The sequence below is a fragment of the Elaeis guineensis genome, chromosome 2 (genome assembly GCF_000442705.2).
Source record: "Elaeis guineensis isolate ETL-2024a chromosome 2, EG11, whole genome shotgun sequence".
Classification (NCBI taxonomy): Eukaryota; Viridiplantae; Streptophyta; class Magnoliopsida; order Arecales; family Arecaceae; genus Elaeis; species Elaeis guineensis.
Window position 1 is genome coordinate 91464264 of NC_025994.2, and position 15267 is coordinate 91479530.

At 37.6% G+C, this 15267-nt stretch overlaps 1 long non-coding RNA gene across 1 annotated transcript in view; it reads right to left on the reverse strand.

Moving 5' to 3' along the window:
* The window catches only part of LOC140855708 (uncharacterized), a 50525-nt gene extending 45161 nt beyond the window's left edge, over nucleotides 1-5364 (reverse strand). Inside the window, exon 1 of the long non-coding RNA XR_012138695.1 lies at nucleotides 5325-5364. This is a non-coding gene — a long non-coding RNA (uncharacterized lncRNA). The remainder of the gene's footprint in view (nucleotides 1-5324) is intronic.
* Between the last annotated feature and the right edge of the window lie 9903 nt (nucleotides 5365-15267).

Consider the following 15267-nt stretch of genomic DNA (forward strand, 5'->3'; position numbering starts at 1 on the left):
GAGCCATGCTTAAATGGGCTACCCAGTCCATTTATAATTTTTTATTACCCTGCATTAAAAAAAAAAAAATTCTCAGGGAATGACCATGAACACATTAGCAGTGGGGTGGGCTCTAACATATCAGCAGTGGACTTTATGGTTAATGCATCATTTACTTTGAAAGTGTTGTTACCTGTCACCGTTTCATTCCCTGCTCACCTTCCTGGTCCTGTCTATATTCACGGAGGAGAGATGGGTCTTGATGGGGTCTGGCCATTCCATGGGCGCCATGTCAGCACTTGATCATGGAGAAGTGACTTTTTGTACTTGGAGGCTTTTTTTTTTTCCTATGCATATTACAAATTATTTTGCCAAGTGGCGTTAAGAAAGTGTAAATTATGAAATGCGATGCAACTTGCTATAAATACTGTAAGTAGTCTATGGTTAACTTTAAAGGGACGGATGCTGCAGAGTTTCTTAGTCTATATTGATCATATAGGCCTAACTCAAAAAGATCATTCTAATGTATTATTTAAATTTCTTAATCTATGTAAGTACTCACAATTAATTGTTTTATTTTCTTTAAGCATCACAGCCTATCCATGATGGGGCAATCATTTACGGGCAGTAAAGTGGTTCTACTGGAACTCTATGGAAATTAAACATCATAATGGGTATAATAGTGGTCAGCCCATAGATGGACAGCCGTTAGAAAGCCGAAGATCATGATTATACCAATCATATTTTTTTAGTTTAAAATATTTGTTTATTGGTTTGTTTGTTTGTTTGTTTTATGTATTTTTGCGATTAGAAAAAGATGAATCCTTGATCTCTATAAGAGGCCCTTACGGTTATCATAACGGAATTTTAACCTTTGTTACTATCAAAAATAAGTAGAGTCGTTACGGTGGAGAGCAAGAAACTCCTTCCCATCACTTCCTTCCTAGGACGCTGGGGTTATTTTTGGAGCAATTGGAGTTTAACAGAAGCGTCTTGTTTGGGTACTCTTTTAATATTATTTTATTTAAAAATATGAAATATCTTGATCATCCATTTAGTGAGGAAATTTTATTGTTAATAGATGAGCATGGGCCTAATTAGGTGTTGACAGCTCCTCTCTTCTTGTATTGTTTTTCTGAAGCCAGGCATTACTATTCCTAGTGAAGATGAGATGCAATTCTCTCTATATCAAGTGTTACTCAAAAAAATTCTCTGCATAAGAGTATGAGCGATTGAGTCCAGCAAGTCTACAGGACCATTCCCAGGCACTACGCTTGATGTATACCGGACATGATATATAAACAGTTCTTCTAATGCTTTTTTTTTTTTTTTTTTTGGTGAAAAAACAATTCTTCTAATGTTGATCTGTCAGCTTGAAGCTTGGATCCGTGTAGTCTTCCCAGCTGATCTTGCTCTTCATTAAGTATCATTTTCTACTGCATCATCTGCTCTTCCAAGAGGATTCAATCATAATCTGATATCCTGGTGGCTAATTGAAGCTGATCATGTTTAGAGCTTCCAAGTCACCCTAATCTGGCCTCAATCCTCGATTCCAAGTGGTTTCTGTGCACAAATTTCTACCGGAGCCCATATTAGTTGTAGCAAATTTATGTGGTGGTGTTATTCTAACAGTTCAAACGTTCATCTGTCATATCATGGCACAGAACCCAAACGGCAGGCTCAATCAATCTTAGACAATCTACTGAGGTGGCAGGTACAGTGCAGTTGGCCCTAAAGTCTCCCAAGAGGAAATAACAGAGTGCGCTTAATGACGAGTCCTTGATTGCCTTCACATAATTTTTACTATAGACATCATACCTTCGAACTTGAAAAGAAGAAAAAAAATTATTGCAACTAATTCAACAATTAATCTTGTCTTCTCTTAATCAAAGTTCTATCGAAACCAAAAGAGTTTTAGGTTTTCTTTATATTGTCAATGTTTTTATCACTTCAAGGGCCTTTTTCTGCATCTGAACAAGTTAGCAACTCTCTCTTTGCTTCATATTTTCAGTTGGAATATTTAAAGTTGATAAGATTCTCCACATATCTAAACTAGCTGAATCCAAATTATATTTTCTTTTAAAAGAGAAAAGTACGTACGTGGAGTGAAACTCCCGTACTATAAAATGAGAATGTGGAGGAGCTCCGAACAAGAGAATAACGTTTTCAGCACTGCCTAAGCAGGAAAACTACACCTGTAGTCCATGCCTTTTAAACAAAAGAAACCTCAGTCACTAGTCTAAACTGAACAAGATACATACAAGCACAATTTTCTAATTTAAATAGACTAAGCAAAATAAGTAACTTTGGTCGGGATATGAATTGTTGGGTTCAAGATGGAATAGAAATTCAAGTTTTTGGACTATATCCATCCTTTTGTGGTGACACCAAATGGCACTGAAGACAAAATAAGCAGCGAGAAAATTTTCACCAATTGAATAATTTTTTTGAGCGAGATTCCACATTATTAAGAGTTTGTTTAGACGGTTGGATCTAAAATCCTATATGATTTATGACCTAACTATCATAAACATTGGATGGTAGCAGCAGATCATTTTTTTCTCTCTATAGGATTCGTGTTAGCCCACTCAAAATATTATCTAGAATAGTTATAAATATATGCCTAGTCAGCCTATAACTTAATGTTTTTGGTATTTGTATCTGCCTAGCCCATAAATTCTATGGAATTTAAGCCCAAGCATCCAAATAGGCCTCATATATTTCGACCTTTATATGGCTAACATATTGTCCTAGGCTTCTAGCAGTTCTCCTAAACTAGGGTCCAAAGCCTGTTGATGGAGACAGATTAATTTCTTGCACAGGAAAAGCTCACTGATTGTGTAGACATTGTCTTTCTGGTGCATTAAGAAAACTTGTGTGCTTGCCTTTATAAGTTGGTTCTGTAGATTCTTTACTTCCATCCTAAAACTTAGGTCTTCTAAATCCGTTTACCTATCTATACATTATCTCGTCAAGCTTGTTTCACCTTTTCTTAAAAGAAAAGAAAGAAAGAAAAAAAAAAAGATAGCTAAACTTAGCAACCACACGTGGTTGCAACCTATTTTGACAATGATAAGTAAAAATTTTCTATCTTGAATTTGTAGACTACCTAGTTCAAATCTATATAATGAATGATGCATAGGATATTGTTTGTCATTAACCCCAAATTTTGAGATCTAGGTGGACTGTTTCTTCTTATGTTTTTATGAGCGAGCTATAGGCACTGAGCACAAAATACCTCAAATAATTTAAAAATTTAAGTTGTATTAACAAAAAAAGAAATAATATATTTCAAAAAAAATTCTGATAGTTTTGAAGCCTTGACAATTAATGCTATCTAAAAAGTCCATCTAATAGGATTAAGTTGATAAATATTTGATCGTTTGGAATTGTTGCCATCCTTCCTGTAATCTCTCCACCATCCCATAATCTATGTTTTATCTTTATGTATTTATTTATTTTTTTCTTGATGCATCTATCTTAGATGTTTTTTGTATCTTTATTTTCTTAAATGAAATTGATGGATTTTTTTAACCTTTTAACTCGAGAAAAGAAAGCATCTCACGTGGCCCATATTCATAGATGCTTGCAACCAAAAAATTTAAACGTGAAGATAAGATGCGTGGATCATGGTTTAGTAGTTGGCACCCTCTATTGGGAGCTTGACGCACATTCCATATAAGATTGATATGTTTATTTTAAATTCTCATTGACATCAATTAAATACCCTGATTACCTTGCAAACTAAATTGGCTATTGTAATTTTGTTCACGTTTGATCTCTTCTACATCCTTTTCTGACTCTCCTCCCCCACCCTGAAACCTGGGTCACCCTATTATCCGATGATGTTTGTCTTGCCTTTTCTTAAAAAAGATAAAAAAAAGCAATCAACAAAACTGGACAACCACATATGGTTGTGACCTATTTTGACAATGATAAGTGAAAATTTAATTTTCTATCTTGAATTTGTGGACTACCTAGTCCAGATCTATATAATAAATCATACATGGGATATCGTTTGTTATTGGCACCAAAATTTGAGATCTAAGTAGGTTATTTCTTCTCATATTTTTTTGAGTGAGCAATAGGCATTGAGTGTAAAGTGCCTTAAACAATTTATTAAAAAATTAAATTATATTAACAAAAAGAAATAATATACTTTAGAAAAATCTTTGACAATTTTGGAGTCTTGGGAATTAATGCTATCCAAGAAGTTCATCTAATAAGTTGATAAATGTTTGATTGTTTGTAATTATTGGCACCTTTCTTGCAAGCTCTCCACCATCCGGTAATTTTTATTTTATCATTCTTTTTTTTTTTTTCCCGCGCACATCTAAGAGCTGTCTTAGATGTTTTTCCGTATCTAAATTTTCTTAAATGAAGCTGGTGGACTTTTGTAATCCTTTTAACTCGAAAAAAAGAAAGCATCTTGTAACCAAAAAAAGAAAAAATTAAAGAAGAAAGCATCTCACGGGGCAATGTTCTTTGGTACACTGCAACCAAAAATAAAAAAATAAACAAGAAGACAAGGTGGGTGGCGCGAATATTGCAGTGGATTCTGCATCTTTCTCACGTGGCTGATATGGGTCGGGGTTGTATCCGTCGTCCGAAAGAAAGGTAGACCTTCCTTCGCGCCTGTCGACTGTAGGATCATCTCCATTTCGCTCCAAGGTACGTGAGGTCGATGAATGACGTAATTTTGAACGCTTTCAGATGTTGCAGTGGATGATCCAACGGTCAATGGTACGAAGCAACATGAGTCCTTCTTCGGGACGAAGGATACAATCGAGTTCCGGCTGATTCATCACTATCCAGTCGCACGGAGCCAGAAAATATAAAATTCAACCGCCACCTGCTCCCACGCCTGGATCATGTGTTCAATTAATCGGCCAGTTCACACTGCCAGTTGGACCACCGCCATTCTCCTTGCGTTACACATGCACGTTTGAGACTCTATAAATACCCAGTATCCCTTCATTCGCTCGTCCATCGGAAACCAAGGGGATAAAGGAAACCATTTAACAACTATGTCTGTTAATTAATTTGCAGGCCTCTGTAATAGATATGGCAGTCAGTGTCAGCAAGGCTGGCACTGTATATCAATTATCTAACAAAAAATAATAATAATAAATATATGTAATGAAAGCAGTCACCGGGTCGAACAATCTTATTAAATTCATCCATTAAATTACTTATCAATGAACATTGGTGTATACCTTTGGAAGAAGGGAAGAAAAACCACAGGATTGCCAACAGTTTTGTTGGGTGACAATGGTTAAGCGAGCATTGTTGTTTCTCGAGCAGTAGTAACATGTGAACTGAATGCTATATGTTTTTGTTTATACTTTTAAATGATGCATTGCACTAAGGGTAGTCAATATGTGGGTAATGGCTCTGATTATAACAAATAAACCTGCTTTGGCAGCGCATATAATAAAAGTATTAGACTTCACATGGTGGAACTCCTCAGAATCCCATACCTGATGGCGATGAATGCATTGTTAAATATTCTTAGACCCAAAAATGACAGTGTTTTTGTTCACACGAGCTTTATGTCATCATGGCATGTGAAAGTTTTACTGATCTCAATATTATTACTACAATTATCATCATCATTATAATTATCATTATTATTTTTTTTAGGCTATTACGGAGCAAACATAGGAAAGACAATTATATATTCAATCACTTTTGTTACCACCATTCGTGAGTATGGCCCTTATGGCTAAGAGAAAAGAACTCAATTTTCTATTCCGAAAGGTAAAGGTTGGATCAATGACTTTTGCGGGCGCTCAGGTGACCTACTTGATGCAATTGGAGTCTACATGAAAACATCTGTTGAGGTAAAAAAACATTCTTTCAGTTTGCACCTCATGATTAGATGATTAAAATCCCAAAATAAATCTAACAATAAGATCCATCCTGTAATAATACTTAACCTAAGTAGGTAAGCTGGTTAGCACCCCTCTTTTACCACATGCATTCAAAAATAACTTTTTGAGTTGGACTTGGAAGATGGCATTTCCACTATATTTTCTTGAAATAGTTATTTATTTATTTGTTTGAGATGGTAAACTAATTGTCAGCTAACAAGCAGTACTCAACACAGTGCATTTGATCAAATTATTTAAAGGTTTAAAGTTATAGTTTAACTTAGACAAATATCTAGAGCCACTGAGTGATATATAGATTTAATTAATTATTAGCAATTAAATTGTACATGCAGTTGAAGCTATATTGCTTTAGAAACGTGGAGATTTATATAAATATGTGATTTTTTTTTGGATTAATTATACAAAATTTTGAACTAATTAAAGATTTTCAATTTTTTTCTAAACTTTAATTTTTAGTGCCATCATATTGCCCAACTTTCTAATTTATTTAATTTGTACCTTAACTGTGAATTTCATTTAGTTGTTGTGATGGAATTGTCATGTAATATTAAGTAACTTGCTTATATGGTAGAAGCAGATGGTGCAGAGGTGACATGATGTGATGATTCCATCATGATAGTCAAATAAAACCTATGATCCAAAGTGAATAAATTTAAAAGTTGTATAACCTGATTGTACTCAATTAAAAATTATCATTTTAGCTCTTCCTCGAGCAAAAGTAGTTTTTTGTTCTTTTATAATGGATGTAGTCCTCTAGCTCATGGTTGCTTATATATTGCGAATAGCTGTCTGGTATATATAGGGAGGAGTTGCTTAAAAAATTTATTGATGGATCAGATTCATCATGAACTTAAGATAAAACCACTCTAGGTAGATTCATTTGATCCTAAGATGAAATAATTGTGAGAGTAATTTTACCTTGGATCTATAATGAACTTAGTCTATCTGATAATTTCTCTGTAAGAAAAAAATTCCCACTTCCATCCGCTCCCATGGCTAGATATGCTTTATTAATTGGCCGGTTCATACTGTCATTTGCACCATTATTGTTGTCCTCGTGTTATGCATGCACGTTCTTGACTCCATGAATACCCATCATCTCTTCATTCGCTCGTCCATTGAAAGAAACTATTTGTTAGCACAACTTCTCAATGACGGGTTCATGACCTTAGGGTGCGACTAATTTCATCATCCATCGTTCCTTTTATATTATCTTCAACTAAAGCTAATATGTCTATTGTTACAGCCTGCCATTGTGGTAGGGCCATGGGGTGGATCTGGGTGGGATTGCATGGTCTTTGGAGAATACTCTACCGATCACCAAAATCAAAATTAGCGTGGGGGATGTCGTTGATTCAATTACCTTCCAGTATATGATTGGCGAGAGAGCCCTTTGGTCCCCTAGACATGGAGGTGCAGGGCCAATTCTACATGTAGATGGATGTCTGGCAAGAACACCACCTTCTACAAGTTTTTCGATACCGTGCGTTGCAGCAGGAAAAAGAAGAAATAAAATAAAAAATAATCAAATATATGGATCAGCCAAAAAAAGACTCGCCTTCATGGGGCATGCAAACTTCATTATGAGAAAAGAGAAGAAAAAAATTATAAGAGGAGATCACACCCTCAACCCTTGTACACCCAATCTCTTTCTCATAGAAAGTTCTCCCTCATAAAAGCTCTCTCTCTAAGAAGATCCCCCTGAATCTCCGAAGCGATCACTATCCGCTATCCAGAAGCCTCTCTGTTTCTACTTGCTCTCAGTATCTCGGTGCCTCTCTCTCTCTCTCTCCGTGGTTCCCTGATTTTTTGCTAAAAGAAACCGCGCCACGCCCCTTGATCCCGTGAAGAGTCCTTTTATAAGGGCTTAAAACCCAAAACAAATAGGAGTAGGACTCTTTAGAGCACCCAAACAAACACCCTGGACCGTTGGATCATGACCGGGAGCACCCAAGGCCGTTAGATCACGATCCGGTTCACGAAATAGGCTGTAGACCGTGAGAAACGTACGAAAAATGGCATCCGATCCATCGTGGACCGCGAGAAATCGAAGAAAAATACCCCCTCGATCCGCAACCCCATCTGTGCACCACCCGATCCACCGTGAATCAGGATCCGGGCACCCACGCGGGCTTGCGTGGGCCTGGGCCGTGCTTGCGAGCTCGCGCCTGGGCTTGGGCCGCACCCGCACGCGTGCACCCGGGCCTGGGCCGCATGCTGCACACTAGGCAGAGCTCTACACACCCAGGCGGTGCACTACAGCGCCTGGGCCGTGCACGACCACGCCACCGCCGCTCAATCGGCCCGCCGTCGGTCCTCCGTCGCTCCGAATTTCATACCAACTTCAATCAGACGTATCTCCTTCATTCGGACTCCGTTTGATGTGATCTTGGGCTCGTTGAATTTCATTTTTCGTTGCGGACCTCGCTGTAGGCTCAATATAGACCAAATCTCGAGACATCAAATCCTAACACTACGGAGGTACCACTTGCTCTAGGATTGTCTTTCTCTCTAGTTTAAGTTAATATTTTTAGAAAAATTAGTTCTTTCTATGGTTTCCACTCTTGTTTAACCGCTATGCCAGTCAATAAATTTGCAGGCTTTTTTAATAGATATTGGTCGAACAATCTCATTAAATGCATCCTTCAAATTAATTATCAACAGACATTGGTATATATCTACCAAAGAAGGAAATAAAAAGGACTGCATGCGATACAGGTTGAGTGAACTTTGTTGTTTTTGAATAATCATATATTCTCTGGCTGCAATAAAACTTACTTTGGCAAGGTATATGATTATTATATGCTTTACCCAGATGAACTTGTCAAAATCCAACACCTGCCGGCCACATACGGATGCATAGTCCAATATTTTTGGACCTAAAAATGATAATGTTTTCATTCGCACCAGCTTTATGTTCGTCATGACATGTGAATGTTTTACTAATCTCATTATTATCATTACTATTATAGCCATTATTATTATCATCATTATTATTTGTAGATCCAAAGAAAGGAATGTAAGGCAAGAAAATCTTTTTTTTCATCCAAATGTTTGCAGGAAAATGTCATGACATTAATATAGAAAATGCGATATACATGACTATATAGGTCTGACCTTAAGTTTTTCATTTTGTTTTGTAGATTGATCTTGGGACCAAAAATAACCTCAGGGCTATATCCAGCCACTATGGCAATTATCATGGCATCACCGTCATAAAGTCACTTTCATTGGTGACCACCATGGGCACCTGCGGGTCATATGGTCCGAAGGAAGGAATCGCTTTCTCTCTTTCTGTGAAAGATGGAAAAGTTGTTGGCTTCTTCGAATGTGCAGGTCAATGACTCGATGCTCATGGGTTCTACTTGAAACCCACTTCGGCTTAGTTATTACAGATCAGCTATGGATCTCATCGCATTGTAATGAATAATATGGAGATTCTATCTCCAAGCTTTGTTTATTGTTGTCTTGTTGATATGTGCTACCAATCAACTATGCATACTTGCTTATGATTTATCCCTTCATAACAAATAGAGATGTTAACGGGTGATCCCTTTGTTATTATCCTATTAATTTTTATCGGTAGATTGAGGCATCATTTGGATCTAGACTTGGAGCATATATTTAATTGCTGGTGCAATCGAAAGTCTTCTATGATGCTGTATGTTTGTCAGTCTAGATCCGAGTTGTGTTTTTTTTAACAATTTTTTTAGTACAGAAACACCGAGAAATGTGAAAAGCTTGCCCATGACATCCAATTGTAAATTCGGGATAATCGGCCGTTCCAAACTCAGATTAAAATAAAAATTTAGGGGAACCAATGACTTGAGGCGCTCAGGTTTTATGTTGTAGTCCTATTTCGTCTAATTATTCCAGATTGCCAATAGGATGGGATGTCTCCAAATAATATTGTGTATGTTGTTGTCATCTGGGCAGCCAACAACGTAGATTTTGTTTATCCGTTTGTAATAAATGAAGATCATTATCCTATTGGATTATGTTGGTTAATTGAAAGGGCTCGGACAAGAGAACCAGCTGGCCCCCCACTTGTGGATACTGCAAGCGATCCCGTTGCTGGCAGGTGACGTGCTCCCCGCAGATTCGTCATGTGCATCCGCTCCTCGTGGTCCCCACTCTGCCTGCCCGCTCCAACTCGAGATTCCGCGTAGAATTAAATATCCTCAATACATAGCGAAGGTCTATAACCACATATCTATTTATGCACAGAGAGAGAGATGGATTAGACTCGTATCGCTCTAAATCCGACCAACTTTTCATTGGCCAGATCATACGGAACATATAAAAAATAAAAATTAACAATCTTTTCTCCATCCATTAAAATTAAAAAAAATAAAAAAAATAAAATTATTAATATGAATAAAATAGAAAAAAAATAAAAAATTAGATATTAATGTGGATAGAATAAAATAAATAAAATAATTTGAAATAAATATAAATTTTATAAGATTAAAAAAATAATTTTAGAATATATACAAACTCGAGTCCTATCTATATCAATGATCTATTCTTTTTTAAAATTTTTAAACCCAAATGGATGAAAATGATTGTTAACTTTTATTTGGATCTTTGGAGATTTATGTGAATTGTATAGGTCAGATGGTGAGATATATGATCGAATTTGATTTTAGATCTGATCGATCTGGATCTAGTCCATATATATATATATGTGTGTGTGTGAGAGAGAGAGTATGTGTGTGATTTGATAACAGGAGTAATGGCTAGTTTTTATTTATTTTAAAATATTATTATATGATTTTAGTTTAAAATCGGTCTAGTTGGAATTTTTCTCGCAATTAATTTTGTACGGTGGCAAGTGTACTTCAGTTGGGCCAAAACAATATCTCAACATGTAATAACAGTTTGCCTTCACATAATTTTAAAATTGGAAATTAGAAAGATTAAAAAAAAAAACTTATTGCAGCACATCCAATCATTAGCATTGTCTTCTCTTAATCAAAGGCCTTTGGAAACCAAAAAAATTGTTTGATTTTCTTTATTTATCAATATTTTTATTGCTTAACAGCCGTCTTTTTATTTGAACAAGTTAGTAGATGATTCAATCAAGGAGAAAAAAAAAATTTCAATCTACTCAATTCAAATATTTCAAAAAAAATTATGAGAAGCTAGAAGAATTATGAAAGTAGGGCTCAAATACCATTTCTTTTATTTGTTGATTCTTTTTATCATAAATTAAAATATATAATCTCTATTTAAAATAGTAAGATCCATCTTCAAATAATTTGGATCAATTTTTTTTTTTATTTTATAGAAGAATGTTTATCCTTGAATAATTTGGATCAGATTTATCTTTCTAATTCAAATATGATTAGCTCTTTAAAAAAGAATCCAATTAATAAAAAATATTAAAAATATTAAAATTTTATAAGAAAAAGATCTCGACTTGTACATCAATTTTATTTTTTACTGTTCTACCTTATTGTTCATGGATTGCAAGATAACATCCTTTTGAATATTTATAACTGATAAAATGATCCACATCGGATCTGATGATCCTCTTGAAGATCGGTAATGACTAAGATGGTTGACATTGAGTTTGAAGATCCTTCTAGATCAACGAATTTCTCCTTACTTCATTTTGTAGCTTGAATATTTAAACTTTATAGGAATCTCTATATATCTAATACTAGTTGAATCCAAACTATGTCTTCTTAAAAAAAAAAAAAAGAAAAGCAGGGGGGAGGGGAACTCCATCCGTTAAAATGAGAGTGTGAAGAAGGTAAGAGAGAATTAACGTATTGAGGATTGCCTAAAGAGGAAAATTATAACACGAAGACGTGCCTTTTAAATAAAAAAAGCCTCAATCACTAGTCTAATTTCAAAAAGATATATAGGAGCATGATTTTCTACTTTAAATAGTCCAAGAAAAATAAGTAACTATTATCGGAATATGAATTCTTGTGTTCAAGATTGTATAGAGATTCGAAGTTTTTAGATATTATAAATTTCACCAAAGAAACATCAAAGCCACCGTAGAGCATTTCGGTTCATCCTCTTGGATCCAAATCACACTGCAAACAAACAAGCCACAAGAAAATTTTTGGCAACTGAATGATTTTTCAGAGTGAGATTTCTACATTATTAATCATTTCAACCTTTATATGGCTTCTATATTGTCACAGCCTCCTAGCAGTTCTCCTAAACTATATGGTTGGACAAGAAAAGCTAACTAATTTTTGGATGTTTTCTTTGTTGGTGCATTAGGTAAACTTGTGTGATTGCAAAATTACAACTTGGTCCAGATGATTCTTTACTCACATGCCTTGAGCAAGTTTACACATTTATTATGATTTGTGGTACTAATTTATATTCCCACACTGCTTTATCCACCAGATACGTCTAACGTGTGCTTGAGTCATTTCATGAGAAATTATTTGTACACTACATACAGCGTAGAAAAAATATACCAACTCATCTGATTGGGCCACGTAACTACTGCTTTTCAATACGCATTTAATGTCCGTAGTTTTATTTTTTGGTTGAAAATTTTAAATGACGAAAATATCTCTCTCTTTCTGAAAAAATTATGACATCATGCATCGATATTGTGATATCCTATGCTAAATGATGGATCCTAGATCCCAGATTCTATTGGTACAATTGAACTATTTGTAGAAATCCTGGATCCTACAATTAGTTCCAACCTTTCCTCTTATTCCTGTAATCACCGGACCCTTCATCCTGGATTTAGCTCAAAATGTTCCTCTTATACGTTTGAATTGATCAGTTCAAATTGAGGTCATTTCAGGCCCTCTTATGTTTTTAATTCATGGAACCAAACAATCAGCAAACTCGCATTAATCAAACTTGACAACTTGGAGATTTTGATCCCCTCTTGCCTTTTGTACGATGCCGGGCCGATGCCAGGACCAGTTTGTGCTAGCAGTCAGACGTGTCCTTATTGTTGGGCCTCCTCATACCTTATTGTTCTCTCTCAGGGGTCCGGGAGGAGTTGCAGGTGCATGAGAGGCTCCTTAAAGGAAGAGGTGCTTCGCAATATGTTCCATGGGGATGGCTGCAAGCAGGAACAATTGTGTAGAGGAACTCGTGGAAGAATATGGAGTTCCCAGTTCCTGTCCCTCGTATTTGAAAGTTGAATTAAAATTTTAGAACTTTAATGCTTTAATTTTTCGAAGTGTCGCAATCATCGTCCACATCTGGCTTGGAGGCGGGGCCGGTGCTGGGGCAGGTCGAACTGGACGACCGCCTCAGGCTCCGGGCGCTGCATTGATGTTCCAATGAGATGCAAAGATGACTTTCTATAATATTATAATTAAAAAAATAATTAAATAAGATAATGATAGGTTTTACATGCTGCTTAACGAATATATTTATAGAAAATTATTGTATGTAAATTAATTTTTGAATGATAATTAATATTTAAAGTATATTAATTTTTAATAGAGAATGTCCTATTTTTTATTTGGCTTCGGATCTAAAAAATATCAGACCAACTCTGCTTGGAGGAGAGAGATTTAGAATTTAGAAAGAATCCTAAATATATATATATATATATATATATATAAGAAAAGTGGGCGTAAATGCTTCCTTCCGCTACTCCTGTCTAAACATATTTTTCTGAGCATGGTTAGGTGCCGGGAGAGGAACTATTGCCGAGCCTCGTCTGTCGAGGCTGGTGGCAGGAACAGCCCGCTCCCTCCAGCAAACTTCTCAAATGCTGTGGATTCACTCTGGATACCCATTCTCAGCCACCAATAAGAACTCCCGGACTTTAACAAGCGAGAGGGAGAGAGAATAAATTTATGACAGGACGAAATATCAGAGAATAAAATGCTGCTGCTAGCTATAACAACACGTCTTGACTGAATTCTATGCCCAAATGAAAGAGCGCGCACATATATATAATCACCGCCGTGCATCACATGGTCTTTTTCGTGTCATATTGCATGGACTACTATTTATTTTTGATTAAGAATTCATATCATACATAGAATAGATAATCTAATTGTATGCAGAACATACTATATAGAACAAAATAACAATATTCTAATATTATCAATAGCATCCCAATAAGGCCTTGGTTTCGTAGTTGGTACCCTCTCTTAAGAGTTTGACGCACATTTCGTGCAAGATTGAGTAACATGCTTATTTTAAGTTATCATTGACATCAATTAAACACCTTGATTGTCTTATAAATCAAATTGGCTATTGTAATCTCATTCACTATTGACCTCTTCTACATTCCTATCATGTCCCGATCGAATCCAATATCCGAATCAGATATATGATGGCCGCACATTCTTTAGGACAAGCTCTAAAAAATATACAAGATTTGTAAAATTCCTTACAATCTCAACATCTCATGTCCCATGAACGCTATCAATCTCAATTCATAACAAATAATTTCATATCAACAAATATCAACTGTTGGGTATAAAATACCCACAGCCGAAGTCCTCAGCGGAATCGGCTCCGGAAGGTCTGCCCGGGCTCCTACGGGAGCCGGGCTCCGTCCTCAACTCCAGCAGCTGCAAGCTGACTCCGTCCGGAATCCTACTGGAGCCGGACTCCGCCAACAATGTCAACCGCAAGCGGACTCCGCCCGGGCTCCTACGGGAGCCGGGCTCCGTCCTCAACTCCAGCAGCCGCAAGCAGACTCCGTCCGGACTCCTACGGGAGCCGGACTCCGCCAACAACGTCAACCGCAAGCGGACTCTGCCCGGGCTCCTACGGGAGCCGGGCTCCGTCCTCAACTCCAGCAGCCGCAAGCAGACTCCGTCCGGACTCCTACGGGAGCCGGACTCCGCCAACAACTTCAACCGCAAGCGGACTCCGCTCGGACTCCTACGGGAGCCGGGCTTCGTCCTCAACTCCAGCAGCCGCAAGCAGACTCCGTCCGGACTCCTACGGGAGCCGGACTCCGCTAACAACTTCAACCGCAAGCGGACTCCGCCCGGGCTCCTACGGGAGCCGGGCTTCGTCCTCAACTCCAGCAGCCGCAAGCAGACTCCGTCCGGACTCCTACGGGAGCCGGACTCCGCCAACAACTTCAACCGCAAGCGGACTCCGCCCGGGCTCCTACGGGAGCCGGGCTTCATCCTCAACTCCAGCAGCCGCAAGCAGACTCCGTCCGGACTCCTACGGGAGCCGGACTCCGCCAACAACTTCAACCGCAAGCGGACTCCGCCCGGGCTCCTACGGGAGCCGGGCTCCGTCCTCAACTACAGCAGCTGCAAGCCGACTCCGTCCGGACTCCTACGGGAGCAGGACTCCGCCAACAACCTCAACCGCAAGCGGACTCCGCCCGGGCTCCTACGGGAGCCGGGCTCCATCCTCAACTACAGCAGCTGCAAGCCGACTCCGTCCGGACTCCTACGGGAGCAGGACTCCGCCA